Raw genomic sequence first — 18248 nt, forward strand, 5'->3', positions numbered from 1 at the left:
CCATGGCTGGCGTGGAGCCTTCTCCGGCGCCTTCTTCCAATCTGAGGGCTGGGATGGGTTCGTAGTAGTGTGTAGATCATTTTGGTGAGGTCGGCCTCGCCGGAGCGTCACCGTCGGCGCATTTTGAGGCCGGCCAGTGAGGGCAGCGCCGCCGTTATTTCTTTGAGTCACTGATAGTGGGGCCTAGCTATCAGTGCGAGTGAGGAAGAAGAACAGTGAAAATTTTTATTTTCTGAGTTTATGAATAGTGCTGAAACTTTGGGAATTTATAGGAAATTCATGATGGCTCCAAAAATTCTAAAATTTTGTGTGTAGCTTCTGTACATGTTCTAGTATGATTTAAAAATTTGAAACTTGAATTTTGAATAAATTTTTAATGTTCAAATATTCAGTCCATTAATTGAAAAATGCAATTTCCATGATTTTTGTAGGTCACTATATAATTCCAAAAATTATAAAATTTGTTTTGGTACACTAATTTGTCATAAGGAAGCTTACATAAAATTTTCAGGTCATTTAGAACAAGTTAATTTTTGGGCTTAATTCCAAATTAATTCAAAAATAAATAAAGGCAACCCATAAGTGTTTGATTAGTGTTGGATCTTGTTTTGGTCATGTTTTGTGACTAGTAGGGTTTTAAGATCCATTTGGTCAAGTCACATGTGTGGTTCTTGATGGTAGGATTGCAAGTTGGTTTTGTTGGCTTGCAACTGTACCGTGAAATAAAATCATTTGCGGGGTTTTTTACATTTCATGTACCATGAAAGCATCATGTTTACATTATCATCATGTTGAGGCATATGTTATCGTTTTGTGTAGAACTCGAGAGTGAAACGATTCTAGTTGAGCAAGTTCTAGGAGAATCCCCGGTTGTCACGAGATTCGATAATTGTGGTACGGATCCGGAACTTGAGATCGTCAACGAAGGCAAGCCCCGGTTTATGCATTAAACCTTTACCTTGTTACTTTGAAAAGTTTATCACCTATGTTACCTATTGCATTAAGTTGATTCTTTCAAATGTTACCTACTTGATGCATTGCCTACCTTGTTAATTGTTTACCATCCTTGAAGATGTTTTCATTTACAAAGGCGTAGAATGCTTAGTATGCTTTATGGTAGGCTTTCAAAGTAAAAGTTTTGATACAATCAAAGATGGCATATTGGCCAAAGAAAGAAAGAAGGTAGAATGAACTAGAGGCTAGTCGGGTAACTTATCTTGAATGTTGGGTAACGTTGCCGACTATGTCGCTTAAAGGCCACTCATTATGGATCTTCTAAATGAGACACTTTGTAGTACTGGTCACATACTCCGGTAAGCCTACTTCAGCTAATCCGATACTAAGACGAATGCCTACGCACTGGGAGTGGAGAGATGGCGGAGTAGCGTGTACCCTCGTGGCTGGAATGTGGCTGGATTTGATGTGTGTTGTGCTCTCGGGTGGCGTGGAGACGGCTTAGTATAGGAGGATCCGGTAGCGAGGTTGATATATGCAAGATTAAGTTCTACATATGTCATGTGATAAGGAATCCCCAGCTAGGACTTGAATCAATTCGAATTGCTGGTGCTCCGTGGATATGGAGACTCGATTCATTACAGAAGCAATGCAGAACTGGTGAATTACTAAAACATGAGAAAAGAATGAAATGAGAAGGAACGGAATATGGGAAATGTACATTTAGTTTGAGATAATGAACTAAAAGGACTTAGGGGTAAAACTAAAAAATAGGATAAGAATAGTAAGCTTTTGGCAAAGTACTTTGAATTTTGCTACATACTTACCTTGTCCCAAACCCCTGCATCTCTAAAGTTTTACACCCCGTTACATCGGGTTAGTCTTGTTGAGTACCGTTGTACTCAGGGTTTGTTAACCCTTGTTGCAGGTGAGTCGCATGCGCAGGCTTGTTTTGGTCCCTACTGCATGTCTATGTTTGAAGTCAATGACGATGAGGAGTGATGAATGGCCTTTGGACAAGGCACTAGTTTGTATGATAAATAAAGTTAATATAATATTATCCCGCTACTATGGTTGTATGACACTTATGGTATTGTAAGTTTGAAAATAACTGGTTTGTAACTATGTTATCTTAAGACTTCTGCTATCTTTTACTCTGGTATATATTTGAATAAACTGTTGTAATCTGCAATGTCTGTGATTGGGATCCTGTTTGAAAAGAGAATTGTGGATGATTCGAGTTTCCCGAGGACACCCGATAGACCTGTTGAGTTGTTGGGAACTCGTGAACGCTATCCGAGGTCTGATAAGACAATGATAGGTGCATGTGGGCCCAATTTCTTAGTAGGTTCTGCCACACTTCCATCCATTCAGCGATGAAGTCGGCAAGAGCCTGAGATTTAATAGTGGTGCGGGGGGCATACCTAATGTCATGGCCCATGAGCTTGAGAGCCCACTTGGAGATCTAGCCGGTGGCATCGCGGTTATGGATGACCTCCCTGAGTGGGTACGAGGTGATGACCATGACCTTGTGGTCAATGAAGTAGTACGGGAGCTTTCGGGTCGCCATCAGCATGGCGTATAGAAGCTTCTGAACCTAGGGGTAGTGAATTTTGGTGTCGGTGAGTACCTCACCGATGAAGTACACCGGTCACCGAACCTTCAGGGGGTGTCTTGGCTCCTCCATCTCGATGATGAGGGTGGCGCTCATAATGTGGTTGCTTGCCACGATGTAGAGGAGGAGGGATTCTCCCCATTCGGGAGCGACGAGGATTGGAGCCAATGTCAGTGATGCTTTGAGGCTTTCCAAAGCCTATTTTGCCTCCTTTGTCTAGATGAATGTGTCTGTCTTCTTGAGAAGTTTGTAGAGAGGCATCCCCCACTCACCTAGTCGAGAGATGAACTGGCTTAGGGTGACCAAATAGCTAGTGAGCCTCTATATGCCCTTGACTTTGCGTATAGGGCCCATGTTGAAGATGGCCATGATTTTTTTGGGGTTGGCTTTGATGCCGCGCTCGGATATGATGTATCCAAGTAGCTTCCCCTTTAGAACCCTGAAAACATATTTTTCGAGATTCAATTTGACGCTAAACCTTTGGAGGTTCACGAATATGGCGGCCAAGTTTGCGATTAGGTTGCTAACTTGAGCCGTTTTCACCACTATGTCATCTACATAGACGGCGATTGTTGGTTTTGGCCGCTTGACTTGGTCAGGTTGGTCGGGCGAGTTGATTTGGTTGATGAAGCATCGCTGCATGCACCATTGATAGGTGGCGCCAGCGTTCTTCAGACCAAAAGGCATGGTTACATAATAGTACAAACCATATGGGGTTATGAATGAAGTCACAACCTGGTCAGACTCTTTCATCATGATCTGGTGGTAGCCTGAGTAGGCATCCAGGAAGGAGAGGATTTCGCACCCTAAGGTGGAGTCGACTATCTGATCTATGCGTGGTAAAGGGAAGTGGTCCTTTGGGCACGCCTTGTAGAGACCAGTATAGTCAACACACATTCTCTATTTCCTATTCTTTTTTTCATGAGAATAGGATTAGCTAGCCAGTCGAAGTGGTATACCTCTTTGATGAATCTAGCTACCAGAAGTTTGGCGATCTCCTCGCCTATGGCCCTGTGCCTCTCGTCATCAAAGCAACGTAGGCATTGCTTGGTGGGCTTTGAGCCTAGGATGATGCATAGTGCATGCTCGGTGACCTCCCTCGGTATGCACGGCATGTCAGAAGGCTTCCACATGAAGACATCACAATTTGCACATAGGAAGTAAGTGAGCTCGCTTTCCTATTTGGTCAGGAGCTTGGTCCTGATGCGCACCGTCTTGGTGGGGTTGCTAGGGTCGATCTTCACCACCTTGGTTTCCTCAGTCGGATGGAATGTGTTTGAGGAGGTCTACCCATTATGGTCAAGGACAGCTAGAGTTGCCGAATTCCCAAGCTCTAGGAGCTCAGTGGAGTTGATGACGTTAGTGGCGAGCTCATAATGCTCGCTGTCGCACATGTAGGTGTGCAAGAAGGTGCTACCTATGGTGATGATGTCATTTGGCCCTAACATCTTTAGCTTGAGGTAGGTGTAGTTGGGGATTGCCATGAACTTGGCATAGCATGGCTGCCCCAAGATGGCATGGTAGGACCCCAAAAAGTCTACTACCTCGAAGGTTAGGACCTCCGAGCGAAAGTTGACGCGGTCGCCAAACATGATGGGTAGGTCGATCTGCTCGAGTGGGTATGCCTACATCCTCGGGATCATGCCATGGAAGGGAGAGCTCACTGGGCGGAGCTTCAACCGAGGGATGCACATGGCATCGAGGGTGTCGACATAGAGAATATTGAGGTTGCTGCCTCCATCCATCAGCACCTTGGTGAGGCGCTTCTTGTGGATGATGGGGTCGACGATGAGCAGGTAGCGACATGGTCGGGTGATGTGGGAAGGATGGTCTCTCTGATCAAAAGTGATCGGGGAGTCTGACCAGCTAAGGAAAGAGGGGATGGCTGACTCGGTGGCGTAAGCCTCTTGGTAGTATACCTTATGCTAGCGTTTGGAGTGGACGGCGTTAGACCCCCAAAGATCATGAGGTATTCCTCGGGGTTGGGGAAGCTGTCTCCATCCTTACCCATCGTGCCTCCCTTCTTGGCAGCCTCCTCCTTGCCTTTCCCTTCCTTTGGCTTGGCGGCTTGCCGTAGGAAGTGCTTGAGGAGCTCGAAGTCCTTGTAGAGGTGTTTGTTGGAATAGGCGTGGTTGGTGAATGGACTCTCCATGAGCTTGTCGAAGTGGTCTGGCTAGCCCTGCTGGGGCTACTTGCCCACATGGTCGGCCATGGCAACCAAAGCTGGGTTGGCTGGTTGGCTCCGATCCCTCTTGTTCTTCTTGCCCTTTTGTGTGGAGGGGCCCTCGCCTTGGTCCTCATGCTTGGCCTTGCTCATGTCCCGACCGCCGCTAAAGACTGCCCTGACCACCTCCTCACTGGAGGCATGGTTCATGGTGATGTCGAGCAGGTCATGGGTGGTACGGGGCTTCAGACAACCGAGCTTGTGGATCAAGGACTTGTAGGTTATCCCAGAGAGGAACACACTGACGACGTTCGCATCGATGACATTAGGAAGAGAGTTGCACTATTTTAAGAACCTACAGATGTAATCCTGTAGGGACTCATTGGGCTCCTGCTTGTAACTCTTGAGGTCCTAGGAATTCCTAGGATGGACATACGTCCCCTAGAAATTTTTGACGAAGACCGTCTTGAGATACACCTAGTCACGGATACTGTTGGTCAGAAGGAATTCAAGCCATGCTCGAACATGCTCCCCCACGAAGATGGGGAGGTATTGGATGCTGAAGTAGTCATCATCCACTCCTCTAGCTCGGCAGGCGAGCTAGAAGTCTTCGAGCCATATACCAGGGTTCGTCTCCTCGATGTACCTAGCGATATTGGTGGGTGATCGAAAGCGCTATGGGAACGACGCTTTCTGAATGTGGCGAACAAAGGCCCTTGGCCCTTGGCCCTGGGCCATCTGGGCTAGGGCTCCGGTCATTCGGTCGGCCACCATGCTAGGGGTGCATGTCCTCACACTCCTCGATGGTGCAACCAGGGCCTGCGCCGCCTGCTCTCGACGCCATTCGATGGGCGTCATCATCGTGACGGGCGTGGTGTCGATTGTTGATGATGCTACGAGCATCATGGTTTGGCCTGAGTCATTCACGCACAGGTGGTCGGTGTGAAGCGAGCGCCGGGGCGAGCTGTGGTGTAGCCATGGCTTCTTGCTCCACACCCAACAATTGCTGAGGTGAGTGGACAGAGCAATTCAACTGGTGCGGCCCTAGTCCCCCGGTTGGGCAAGAGGCTGTGAGCCAGTGTCATGATGTGGAGCTCTCCGCTTGTAGAACGGCGGCGGTCTCCACCAGCGCCCAAAGGTTCTGGTGGATTGCTTATTCCTAGGGGTCGGTAGGCTTAGAGAGGCCGCGCAGAAGCATCGCCGCAACAGTGATGTACTGGCCAGCCCGAGCAAACTGAGGGGGTCGTCCCCTCCATCCAATATGTTATGCTAGACCTAACGGGCATGACTCTGAGTGCCACTCACCGGGTTGCACGCATGTGGCGTAGCATGCTGCGCCGGGCGCACCGACGTAGGTGGTGGCTGGCTCTGTCGCCTTTGTTGTAACTCCTCGCCGTGCTTTTGTGCATGCACTAGGGCCTACGCATGGGGGTCTGGAGGGGTGTGAGTCTATAGAGACTCCACCACCTTCGGTAGCTATCCTCGGGCATCCGCCATAGCGCACTCCCAGGACAGAGGGTGGCCAGGTGGCATGACATCACTGATGCTGGAGCCATCGCTTTTGACCGGATCATCAATGAGGTCATGGAAGGAGGCGGGGGCATAGCCCGCCATCCCCATGAACTTGGATGTGAGAGGGGGCGGCATTAGCATCCTTCAGAGCCCCCATGCGCATGTGTCCAAGGGGGACATGAAGCCGTAGGGGGACCGGTCGCACGGTGGTCACGGTGGGGACAACGGGGTCCCTCTGGAGAGTTGGCGGAAGGTGTTAAATAGTGAGTAAAGAGCAATATGTACATCACTCACCATGGGGTTTGAGCCTAGCCTGGGCTCAAGGCAAAGTGCGGGTGTCTCGACATTGAGGTCGTCGAGTGGCCTAGGGCTGGTGGAGGGTGCTCCTCCTCCAGTGGGTGCCAGGACAAGCGCCTCCTCGTGGAGGTGGAGTACGCCGAGGTGGTCGACGATGAAGTCCAGACTCCCGAAGAGGAAGGTCTGGAGTGGCACGAAGACGGGAGGAACCCACATCCTAACAAGTGGGAGCGTGGGAAACACCAGCGAGCCAAAATGAATTGTATCTGTTGACCCCACCATGCCGAAGATGGTGGAAAGGTGGGTCATATAATGACTAAAAGCATGAACGCACGGCGTCTTTCCCCATGGACGGCGCCAACTGTCAGTGCGAAATGTGGCCAACAAGTAAATATTTATAGTTTTGCTGTGCGTTGTGATTGGATGTGGTCTAGCACTCAATGATATATGATTTATACTGGTTCAGGCAACAGGCCCTACGTCCAATTGAGGTCGGTCGGTGACTTTATTCCTGAGCCTAGGTGCTCAAAGTTTGCTGTGGGATTACAAACGAGTAAGGAATGAGAATGGGGTGTTAGAGGCCCGGTCGGACTCTGAACCAAGAGGAAGAGAGTGACAGATGCTCAAACATGAGCTAAGTATTGGAGCGTATGCTCTGTGTGTCTGAGCTTTTCAACTGTTGAAAGCGTATAGACTATGTAACTATCGAGCTCTAGAGCTATTGTGTGTTGTCCTCGAGTCCTCGAGTCTTCGAGTCTTCGATCCTTCTAGTAGGAGAGAGCGCATCCAATTTTATAGTTGAAGGGGATGGCCTTACAAGTCAGAGAGAAAAAGAGTGTGCATACGGGCGCTGCCTAGTTTTGTTGCCAGCGCCATCGGGTATGGGATGGTCGCCATTGCCCACCATACTGTTCATGCTCTGTTGTATCTGGCAGGCTACACAATGTTTGCCTGTTACGGCAAATGATGACGTCCACAATACTGTTTATGCTCATACATGTCTGGCAGGCTCTACCGTGTTTGCCTGGTATGGCAAACGACGGTGCAGGTGCGCATGGCATGGCAGGGTACGATCCTAAGTATTGCGGTTGACTTGAGCGCCTTACCTTATCTACTCCGCCTGCTCCTCAGACCCACACCGAGCAGGAGTCCCCGGTCAGTCATTCCCAGTCGTCCCCGACAGTATCGGTCGGAAAAGAGCAACGAGCAGAGGTCATGGCGTATTCTCGGTCTGAGAAAGGGGTCAGAGTCAGACTGTGGTCCCACCACAGCCAGGCCTTCCGGTCGCACCTCTGATCAGATCTCATGTCCAGTGGTGCCAGTCGGGGACCGGATCGTGGTCTTAGCCTGTCATTGTGTATCTGGGCCAGCCTAGGCACGTGCTATCGCTGTGCCGCCTGCTGGACCGAGTTTTGTAGGGAAGCAGGTCCATTGGGGACCCCGGGTTTATGAACCCGACACCACGCGACCAACTTGGACGCCCGAAACCTAAGTCGGCACACTTCGTTCAAGATGGAGATTTCAAAAAAAATTAACTTGAGCTCCTTACATCCTTCTGACAAACCTCGGCTTCGCATAAGTTTGGGCTTGGCTCCCGGTTGAACAGCTCGAACATCAATTCTAATAGCTCGGACGCTCGCTCCAATAGCCTAGATGCTTGACTAATTGCTCGGACATCTTCTTCAACAGCTCGGCTCCTAGTCAGATAGGTCGGAAGCCTGTTCCTAACAATTAGCGACATGTTGGTCAGCTCGGATAAGCTCAGGAAGGTGTTGTCAGAGGATGCAAGGTGCTTGGGGACTAGCTGTGGAGGTATGACCCCCGATACCCACAGGGTTATACATGGACCGAGCCGTTAGTGGAGGCCCAACCCACAAGACTGCGCATGAGCCGCGCCACTAGTGCAGGCCCAGCTTACAAGACAATGCCGTGTGAAGCACGGCACAGGTTGGCGTACCTCGCAAGACTACGTGAAGATCCTCGATGATCTAGGAAACCTGCTCGGATATGTTAGATCCCGTAATATCTATAACTTCTTATCTTGTAAAATATCTGTAACTTCCTATCTTGTAAACCGATCAGGATAGAATCAACCGATCTGTAACCCTACTCTGGGTTATATAAGGCGGGTATGGACCTCCCCCGTTTTTATTTTCATCTGATCATATGCAATACAACACACCAAAAGACATAGGATGTATGGTATTATGCTAAGTCGGTGGCCTGAACCTGCTTAATCGCTGACTCTTGCGTTCTATGTTACCATCTGATTCTCTCACGCACTACTCCACCAATTTATCTATTATCGTGGACATATCCCTCGTATACTGCCGGCCATATCTAGTTGACAGTCGTTCCTGTGTGACTGATCGATTTTCCGGTGGATAACTGCTCCTTGCTTCCAATCACAGCGATGAATGAATTAATGGTCATCACTCATCTGCACTCGATACAGCCCAACCACTGAGAAACGGAACGGTGAGTTGCATTGGTTAATCGCTTGGCCTTTGGCATTACAACTCAAAGTTACTCGGCACTACGGCAGGATCCCACTAGGTTCCCCTATAAATCGCCAACTCCTTGCATTCTTGCATATAGCATACTGCAAAGTGCAAACCACGCACTGGCCGGCTGTGTAGTCTGCAAGCGGTCAATCGTCTTCTTTTTTTCACTCGCCGGAGTTTGGCACGATGAGCGACTACTATGATAGCGACGATGACGACGTCTTCCGAGGCAAGTCTATGAGATTTTTTTAATTTTAACACGTTTTGGAAACTAATTTTAAATCTAACACGATCGGTTTTTTTAACTAACATTTTTGGCTGCGCCTATTGTCCTGGCGTGGCTAAATGCCTGTGCCACGCCATGCATGGTGGCGCGGCACAGGGCTGACGTGGCGGTAACCGAGTCCGCTGACCGCTGACGGGGTAGGTCCTGCCACGCCACCGATCTTGGCACGGCAGTGCCGCGTCACGGAGCATGGCGCGACTGCGCCAAATAAAACCCCGCTGCCAGTCATGCCTACCCGAGCAGCAAGCAAGTCTGACCGCCGCGCCCACCGCCATCCCGGAACGCGTCGCGCCGATAGTGGGAGTTATTATAAGTATTGCTTAACGTAAAGTCAATAATGAATTTGTTTCTATATTTTGTTAAATTTTTTTCATGGTTGAATAGAGAATTTGATAAGCCAATGATATTTTTGGCCCCATATTGTAGGATCGGCGGCGACGCGACCATGGACCCCGGTTTCCTCAACCCCTCACGCAAGACGCCGGCCACCGATGTCGAGATACCCCGGGACTGCTGGTTTCCAAACTAGTTGCTACTTAATCTCGCAAGCAGTGATGACGTGACGCATTGAAACGGATATGAAGCAAATAACATAAGTTGACAAGCTACCACATAACATTTTAATTGGTTTGACATAAGTTCGACATAACATAACCAACTAAGCATGCAAGTTTTGGACGCCAATAATAGTTCGACCTAACAAACTAAGACCCAGGAGTGTAAGGATCCCTCGGACGCCTTTGTCTCTTCAGATTTGTTGGCAACGCATCGGGAGTGTAGCCAACGTCGGTGTGATCGCGTTACCGGTGCGTACGGCTCGTACCTTGCAAGTATGTGATATGCGCAATTACTTAGAATTCTTTATGATCGTTAGTTCATGTAGCCTATGTATTTAAAGAAACTACCTTTGTTAGTACCTGTGAGGCTCCTTGGGTACCAAGCGGGGCACCACCTAGCTAAGACATGCCGATCTCGTCCTGTGGCCAATCTTCCCACTGGTCGTCGTTGTCATCGTCGTCCTCCTCGTCTTCGGTTGCAGGGTCCTTGCCAGCGCTATGATGTGGTGGTGTATGCACCGCGGAAGTGGCACCTGTCATCTATTGAGAAGAGTCGGCTGATGTCCTCAAAGAGGCTGAAGACGTAGCACCCGACCGCGCCGGCAGTGGCGGTTTCTCATAAGGAGTGTCCATGCAGCTCAGCTTTTGAGTTAGCTTCCTGCAGCTCTTCTTCACCTACTGTATAAATAGACGTTAAAGTTAGTGCATTTTCCAAATGCATATACACTGAACAAACATTTTCGGAACAGACAAGTTTATGTTTACCTCCACAAAAGCCGCGAGAACGCCTAGCCCCAGCCCTCTAGACTCGTGAAGCCGGTACGCTTCTTCGTTGGACAGCGTCGACAATTGTGTCGCCTAGGTATAGAAACACGGTTGAACAATTTTAGTATATATACTTAATACCAAATGGATAACAAATTGTACCATTCAAGTATCTTACCACGTATCTTTTATAACACCCCGAGTGTTTAAAATATTAAAAACAGGACATGTCATCATATGCATTGCAAGGTATTTGGTCATATTGCAAACTTTAATATGCATTCACTAAAACAAGTTTACATTTATGTTATGAGTGTTGAATTGAATTGTTTGAATCAAGTCAAAATTTGGTTTGGATTTGAATTTTTCAGAAAACCCTGATTTTCAGTATTTAAATCCTACCCTAAAAACTCATTTCAAAATCTAAGCATATTTTGGGGTTGAGCCCAAAAGCAAAAGTGTAGAGCTTGTCAAGTTATACAAAGTTTATTTTTGGAGATTTCAAAGTTGTTATGAAAAATTTGGAGTAATTCAAAAAGACGTGATTCGTTAAATAACACCTATTTGAATTCAAAAGTTCATTTCAAAATGTAGACCGAATTTGGGGTTGGTTATAAAAGCAAAGTTGTAGAACTTTTGATTTTGAACAACTTTTATTTTTGGATATTTTTGAGTTGTTATACAAAATTGGGAGTAATTTGGAATTTAAAATGAATGGCAAATCTGTAATTAAGGTGAACAGTGGCCGTCGCTCTTGCTACACCGCCGGCGACCTTCGGTTTGCTTCCAGGCGCGCGCGTGGACGTCCTTGGCTTCATGCTGGCGCGGAGAAGTCTCCTGTGTGGCTTCCTTGCGCTTCTGAGCCGCTCTATTTAGCCTTGGCCGTCGCCGTTTGCCCCCGCTCTCTTGCTCTGTTTTTCAGTCGCCGACACCATAGCTCCGGCGAGCTTGCATCGTCTCCCCAGCACCGTTGTCGTCTCGGTAAAGGCCATCCCAGTTCCGTCTCTTCCTTGCGAATCCAGCCAGCTAACCTTGGTCGCCTGAAATTGCCGAGAATCTGCTGTCCACGTCTTTCTTCCTCGTGGCCGGCAACCTCACCGCCGCGGGCGCGTCGTCGTGGCCAGAGCTCTCCGGTGAGCCGTTGCCCGTGATCAGTGTACCTACGGCTTCGTCTTGATGCTATAGTACTTAATCCGTTGTTGCTTGGCCGTTTTGCCCACTGCAGTCGCCGGTTCACCATCGTCAACGATCTCTGCTTCGCCGTGACCACCGTGAACGTCGACCCGCCTCTCTATTGTTCCTTCGGCTTGTCCATCACCTTCAACGTGACCGGGGTGAGCTCCTGGTTCTTCCTATGCCTTTTGTTTCACCATTTTTGGTTTCGTTTCACCGGCATAGCACCGCTGAGCCGCCGTGTCCGCCATGGCCGGTGTTGTGCTCATCTTGTGCCGCAACCGATGCAACTAAGGATGTTAGTTGATGCGCATAGTCGTAGAGAGCATGTTGGTGCAGTTGCCTTCACCGTTGGTCTCACCGGCGGTGAGGAATCATCGGTCAGTGTGCGTGTCGCCGGAGTCAAGGCCAGAGGTTGAAGATGACGGGTGGGGTCGGGTTGTCAGTGACTGTGTAGTTCATAAATGGATTTTTCTATTTTCAGGAATGAATGAATAGTGTCTGTTTTTGTTATTTTTGTGTAGATTTATTTAGAGCTCTAAAAATTATGAAAATTTTTGTGTGACTTCTCTGTGATGTATATTATTTAATAAAAATATGAAATGTTATTTTTCAGCAATTTTTGAATGTGATGAAAATTGCTCAAATTATTAATAAATGGATTTCCATGATTTTTCTAGGCTTATTTAATTATTCAAAAATTATGAAAATTGTTTTACCACTTAGTTATCATGTAATGAACATTTACAAAAATTTTGAGGTCAATTGGAACAAGTTGATTTATTTTATAATTCTTAACTAAATAATTAATTCATAAAAGCAAATAGTAACTTTTAATGATTTAAGTTTTGATTGAATTTTTGATTGAGTGATGTCCTTGGGTCATTAGTTGGTAATGATCTTTGGCAATTGATGTAAGTAGTACAAAAAAATTTGGTTAGTTTGAGTTGTAACTGTACCGCGAAGGAAAGTTGTATTCGAATTGTTAATTTTATATCCATCATCAAGCATCATGTTTCGTATTCCGCATCATGTTAAACATAGCATTGTTACTACGTGTAGTGAACGAAGGTGAACACGTGGTAGTTAATCAAGTTGCGGAGGAGGTTAATCCGTCTGTTGAGGTCGGATCGAATACTTGTGAAACATCGCAGGAACCGGACTTTTTCGTCAACAAAGGCAAGCCCCGGATGCATACAACCTTACCTTATGTTTTACAAATTAATTTTGCTTTTGCTTTTCTATACTGCATTAAGTGATTAAGAGTTAAGTAGAAGCCTAATTGGTGCATTACCAACATTGTTTTTCCACATCTACCTTGTTACCAATTTTTATTCATAAATGACTAGTTATGCTTAGTCCTGCTTAGCCAGGTGATTACCTGTCACCTGAGAATTTTAAATGGATCTTTGGTTACTTATGCTATCGTGAGATATGAGCATGGGAAGTAATAAATCTAGACCGGGCGGACTCGGTGTGTGAGAGCCACAAGACATAGAGGTCTTGTGAGCGGCTTCTTTCCGCCTGTGTCAATTAAGGTCTGTCCGTTGTTGAATTGCATGAGGTGAGACTTTATAATACTAACCACATACTCCGGTAAGCCTTAACTCGGCTATTCTATTATGAGAATGACTACTCGTGCACTGGGAGTAGAGAGATGGCGAGAGTAGCGTGTACCCATGTGGCCATGGGCTGGAATGGTGGAGTACTGTATTCTCGGGTGGCGCGGACCCGTTCTTATTTTAGAGGATCCAAGAGTAGGTTGGTATATGTAGGTCGGGGACCTGCATATGTCATGTGGTCTGGAATTCCCAGCTGGGTTTATAATCGGTTCGAATCGTCGTTGCTCCTCGGTTATGGAGACTCAACTCACTGTTCATCATCGTAGTATTAATAACTGAAACTTGAGGCTGGTCTGAGAAAGTGTTGATATGAAGTTTCATGATCTCCACACGGATCGTGTCAGCTTTGTATATGATGGTATGAAGTTTTAAATGTCGAATTAAAGAATTTTGTTAAAGAGCTTTTACGCAAAATAACTTTGATTATTTCCAAATTTCATACCTTGAATCCCTGAGCCTGCATTCCTGAGTTTATTAGTTCTTATTTCGGTTAAGTCTTGTTGAGTACTTTTATACTTAGGGTTCGTTGACCCTTGTTGCAGGTGAGCCGCATGAGCAGATCTGTTTTGGATCGTGCTGTATGACGGTTGTTCCTTGTGATGACGATGAGAAGTAAAGTGTGGCCCTTGGGCAGGGCAGTTTTATTGTGTGTTTTGTATTATATTATAATGCCACTCCACTATTTTGTGTTGTAATAATCATCGAACTTAGTTGTGAGGTTTGAAACTATTGTTTTGTAAATTATGTTATTGTAAGACTTCCGCTGTTTTTACTCTGGTGTAGATATTTGAATAAATATTGTAATACTGCAATAACTCTATAATGTGATCCTACTCAGAAATTGTGGATGATTTGGGGTTCCCCAAGGACACCCGACAATCTTCTTAAGTTACCGGAAACATATGCATAGATGTCAAAGGTCGTCGGACAGTGACAGGTGCATGTGGGCCCTATAATTTAGGAGGTTCTGCCACATCTTTGTAGCGGGGCTCTCTGTAGCTGTGTGTCCTCTCTAGTGGCAACATCGTACACATCTTCGATCACATCTTCCTCTGAGTCCTTGTAAATTGCTTCCTCATTGTATGGGGGCTTGATATGTGTCCTCGTAGACCTATGAAGCCAGCGTAGGTACTCGTCGAAGGTGTGCTGGTCGTGTGGAGGACCCGCATCGACCGGCTGCCGTTCCCTGGTCTCCCACAAGTGGATGTGCGCGTTGTGTGTCACGCGCCAATCCTTAGTCTTGTACCTCTTCCTATGGTCATACCTGCAACAAAACGATGTTAGTTGTACCACACACACCTCTAAATTGTAGCTCTGTTATTAATCGATAACTCACTCGTGCAATCCTTGGTTGATGGAGTAAAGCGGTGATGGGCAGCCTGTCATTCTTCCAAACTGTCTGCAGACCTTGATGGGTAAGTAAATCTCAACCATGTGGAAGAAAATAAGAGGGACGTTGCAGCTATACTCGTTTGACTCGTCCCTAGTGACAGGACTAAGATAGTACTGGAGCTTCAAAGCATCCCAAGGACACCAATGCACCTGAAATTTTGTAATTGATTTAGGTTGTGATATAGTGTAGATCGAACAAGACACATGTATGATAGTAAAGAGAGCGTAACCTGGTGCTGTGTCAGGACGTCGAAACCGTCCGTGTACTCTCTGTACTTACGCCTCGCATTCCATCTAACTAACTGATCAACATGACCACGTATAACCGCGTTCTGAACGCTGTGGATGTGCATGCGGCAGCATGAACACTAGCGTCATTGAGAAGATGCTGGATCCAAAGGTATTAGACATTAACCCAGTTCTCTAGTCTCTAGCTACAGAACACTGCTGTGTTTCTTTACTTTTATACTCCCTCACTCAATACTAAAAAAAATGAAGTCGTTTTGGACAATAACACGGTCTCCAAAGCATAATTTTGACTACTTATTTTTATAAAGATATTTATCAAAAAGTGATATATGTAAATTTTTGTAAAAGTATTTTTCAAGACAAATCTATACATATGGTTTTCACATTTCCAAACTCAACAACTTAAAAATTATTCATGATTTATATTCCCAATGTTTGACCCAAGCCATGTCTAAAACGACCTCATTTTTTTTTAGTATAGAGAGAGTATGATGTAGATTTTTGTTTCCTTTTTTCGATGACAGTTTGGCAAAGATCACAAAGAGCCATCATCTGTAGCACCTTTGTTTTATCTGGATGGAGAGCTTGGTGACCTTGAAAATTTCGGGCTAAACGAATCACAACTCAAAGCGGTGGACGACTGGGTTTCAGCTCTGCAGCAGCCGGGCTGCGCCGTGCGCCTCATCTGGGGGCCTCCTGGGACGGGGAAGACGAAGACCATCAGCGCCCTTCTGTGGTCCATGCTGGTCAAGAGCCACCGGACAGTGACCTGCGCCCCGACGAACACCGCGGTGGTGGAGGTCGCATCTCGGGTCCTTAGTCTCATCGAGGAGTCCTCCGGTGGACTCGCGTATCCGCCGTCTGCGTCAGTGCTTAGTGCCAGGCACGGGGTGGACAACGTCCCTGAGTTCCATGCTCCAGCTTCTAGAGCATCCATTGGTTCAGTATGGTAGGTATGCTGACGACATAGAAGAACAGATAAGCGATTTGGCCTCAGAAGAAGACGAGTTGAGAGATGAACTTGCTCCCTATCTGAAGAACAGAAAGGAACTTACTAATCAAAAGAAGATCGATGAGGTTCAGGAAATGCAGAAGAAAATACTGGAGATACAGAAGAAGGTGAGGGCAATAAAGGAAAAGAAAATGACGTTCAAGACCTACTTCCAAAGTAACTACACACGGCTTGTCAATGATCTGCGCAGGTGCCTGGAAACTTTTGGCAATGATCTTCCTAGATCTGCAGCGTCAGAAGAAAACTTTCGCTGCATGGCAGAGGTGACGCCCCTGCTCAATGCGTTTGGGGAACTTGTGAAGTCTGAAACAGATGAAAAGCTGCAGGCACTATTCAAAAATGGAATCCGTTCATTGTTCGGGACTCTGTTGGGTCAGGTGAAGGCCGATGTAAGTTTCGAGCTGAAGGACGCAAGATCTTCGTGTGTTATGAAGTTGCGGCACCTGTCTCTGAACTTTGAGCTTCCGGAGATGTATGCGAACTGGACAGTCTTAGAGTTCTTGCTCCAGAGGGCTAAGAGCGTGCTCTGCACGGCTTCTAGCTCATACCGTCTGCACTGCCTTCCAAAGGCCCAGCCGTTCGATGTTGTCGTCGTGGACGAGGCAGCGCAGCTTAAGGAGTGCGAGTCACTGATTCCTCTGCAGCTGCCTGGCGTCAGGCATGCTGTTCTTATCGGCGATCAGTACCAGCTACCAGCCCTCGTCAAAAGCAAGGTGAATCCTTTCTTTATCTGTGCTACTTCACTTCACTTGCCATGATAAAATTTGCGATGTCAGTTTACATGAAAATGCTGTGATCTATAATCAAACTCGTGACAGGTTTGTGAGGACGCGGAATTTGGGAGCAGCCTGTTCGTGAGGCTGACATCCCTGGGGCAGCCGAAGCACCTCCTCGACGTGCAGTACAGGATGCTGCCATGGATCAGCAAGTCCCCCGTCGAGAGCTTCTACGACGGCCGGATAACCGACGGCCCCAACGTGCTCAATAGAAACTACGAGAGGCGGCACCTGACCGGCCCGATGTACGGCTCCTACTCGTTCATCAACATCGACGGCGGGAACGAAAGCACGGGCAAGCATGACCGGAGCCTCATCAACGCCGTCGAGGCCGCCGCCGTGGTCCGCATCCTGCAGAGGCTCTTCAAAGGCATCCCTGAACGCCCGCTCCGTGAGATCCTTTTTAGTACTCGTTTCTCTCCAACGATTTTACACGTCGCGTCGGCATGCAGAGTCCGTGGACACGAACAGGGCGGTCCGCGTGGGCGTGGTGTCGCCGTACAAGGGCCAGGTCCGCGCCATCCAGGAGAAGATCGCCGGGGCGGCGTACGCGGCTCACGAGGGGTTGTTCTCGGTGAAGGTGAGCTCCGTGGACGGCTTCCAGGGCGCGGAGGAGGACGTGATCATCTTCTCCACCGTGCGCAGCAACACCGCCGGCAAAATCGGCTTCCTCGCCGACATCAACCGCACCAACGTCGCGCCGACGCGGGCAAAGTGAGTGAGCGCCTAGTAGCGCTTAATTGTTTTCTCCGGTAACGCAAGCACGGTTGTCTGATCTCTGGGTTTCACCGGGTTGCCTTCTGTGTCCGTACGTTGTGTTGTCCGGCAGGCATTGCCTGTGGATTCTGGGCAACGCCAAGACGCTGGCGAGCGCCAAGACGATTTGGCGGGGGATCGTCGCCGACGCCAAGGACCGGGGCTGCTACTTCGACGCCAAGGACGACAAGGACCTCTCCAACGCCATAATCAAGGCCGCCATCGAGCTGGACGAACGGGGCCGAAGTGGAGAATCTGCTCAATTTTGATGGCCTGCGTATCGGCTGGTCGAGGTCCGGGTTTCGACCGTAACCGAAGCTCACAATTTTAGAAACAAAACGAGTTTGGCCGTAGTAGCCACCCATTAGTCATCACTGGGTACTTTACTTGCTTCTTTATGAGGTGATCGATCTGGAACTGGAACCCTTAAATAAACACCACCAGGAGATACTATGGTACTACTAAAATTAGTTGACGCACAACGACGACGGTGAACTATACTAGTCGCTAACGTCATGAAAAGATACGTTTGAACAACCATTATTTATTCCCTCGGTTTAAAATACATGCATTTGAAAACCATCTAGTGTAAAAATGTTTCCACAAAGTGCAAG

General features: G+C 47.6%; 1 pseudogene; it reads left to right on the forward strand.

Moving 5' to 3' along the window:
* The first annotated feature begins 15815 nt into the window (after positions 1-15815).
* LOC136470019 (probable helicase MAGATAMA 3) lies at positions 15816-17946 on the forward strand (annotated as a pseudogene).
* The last annotated feature ends 302 nt before the right edge of the window (positions 17947-18248 follow it).

The sequence above is a fragment of the Miscanthus floridulus genome, chromosome 8, assembly GCF_019320115.1.
Source record: "Miscanthus floridulus cultivar M001 chromosome 8, ASM1932011v1, whole genome shotgun sequence".
NCBI classification, from domain to species: Eukaryota; Viridiplantae; Streptophyta; class Magnoliopsida; order Poales; family Poaceae; genus Miscanthus; species Miscanthus floridulus.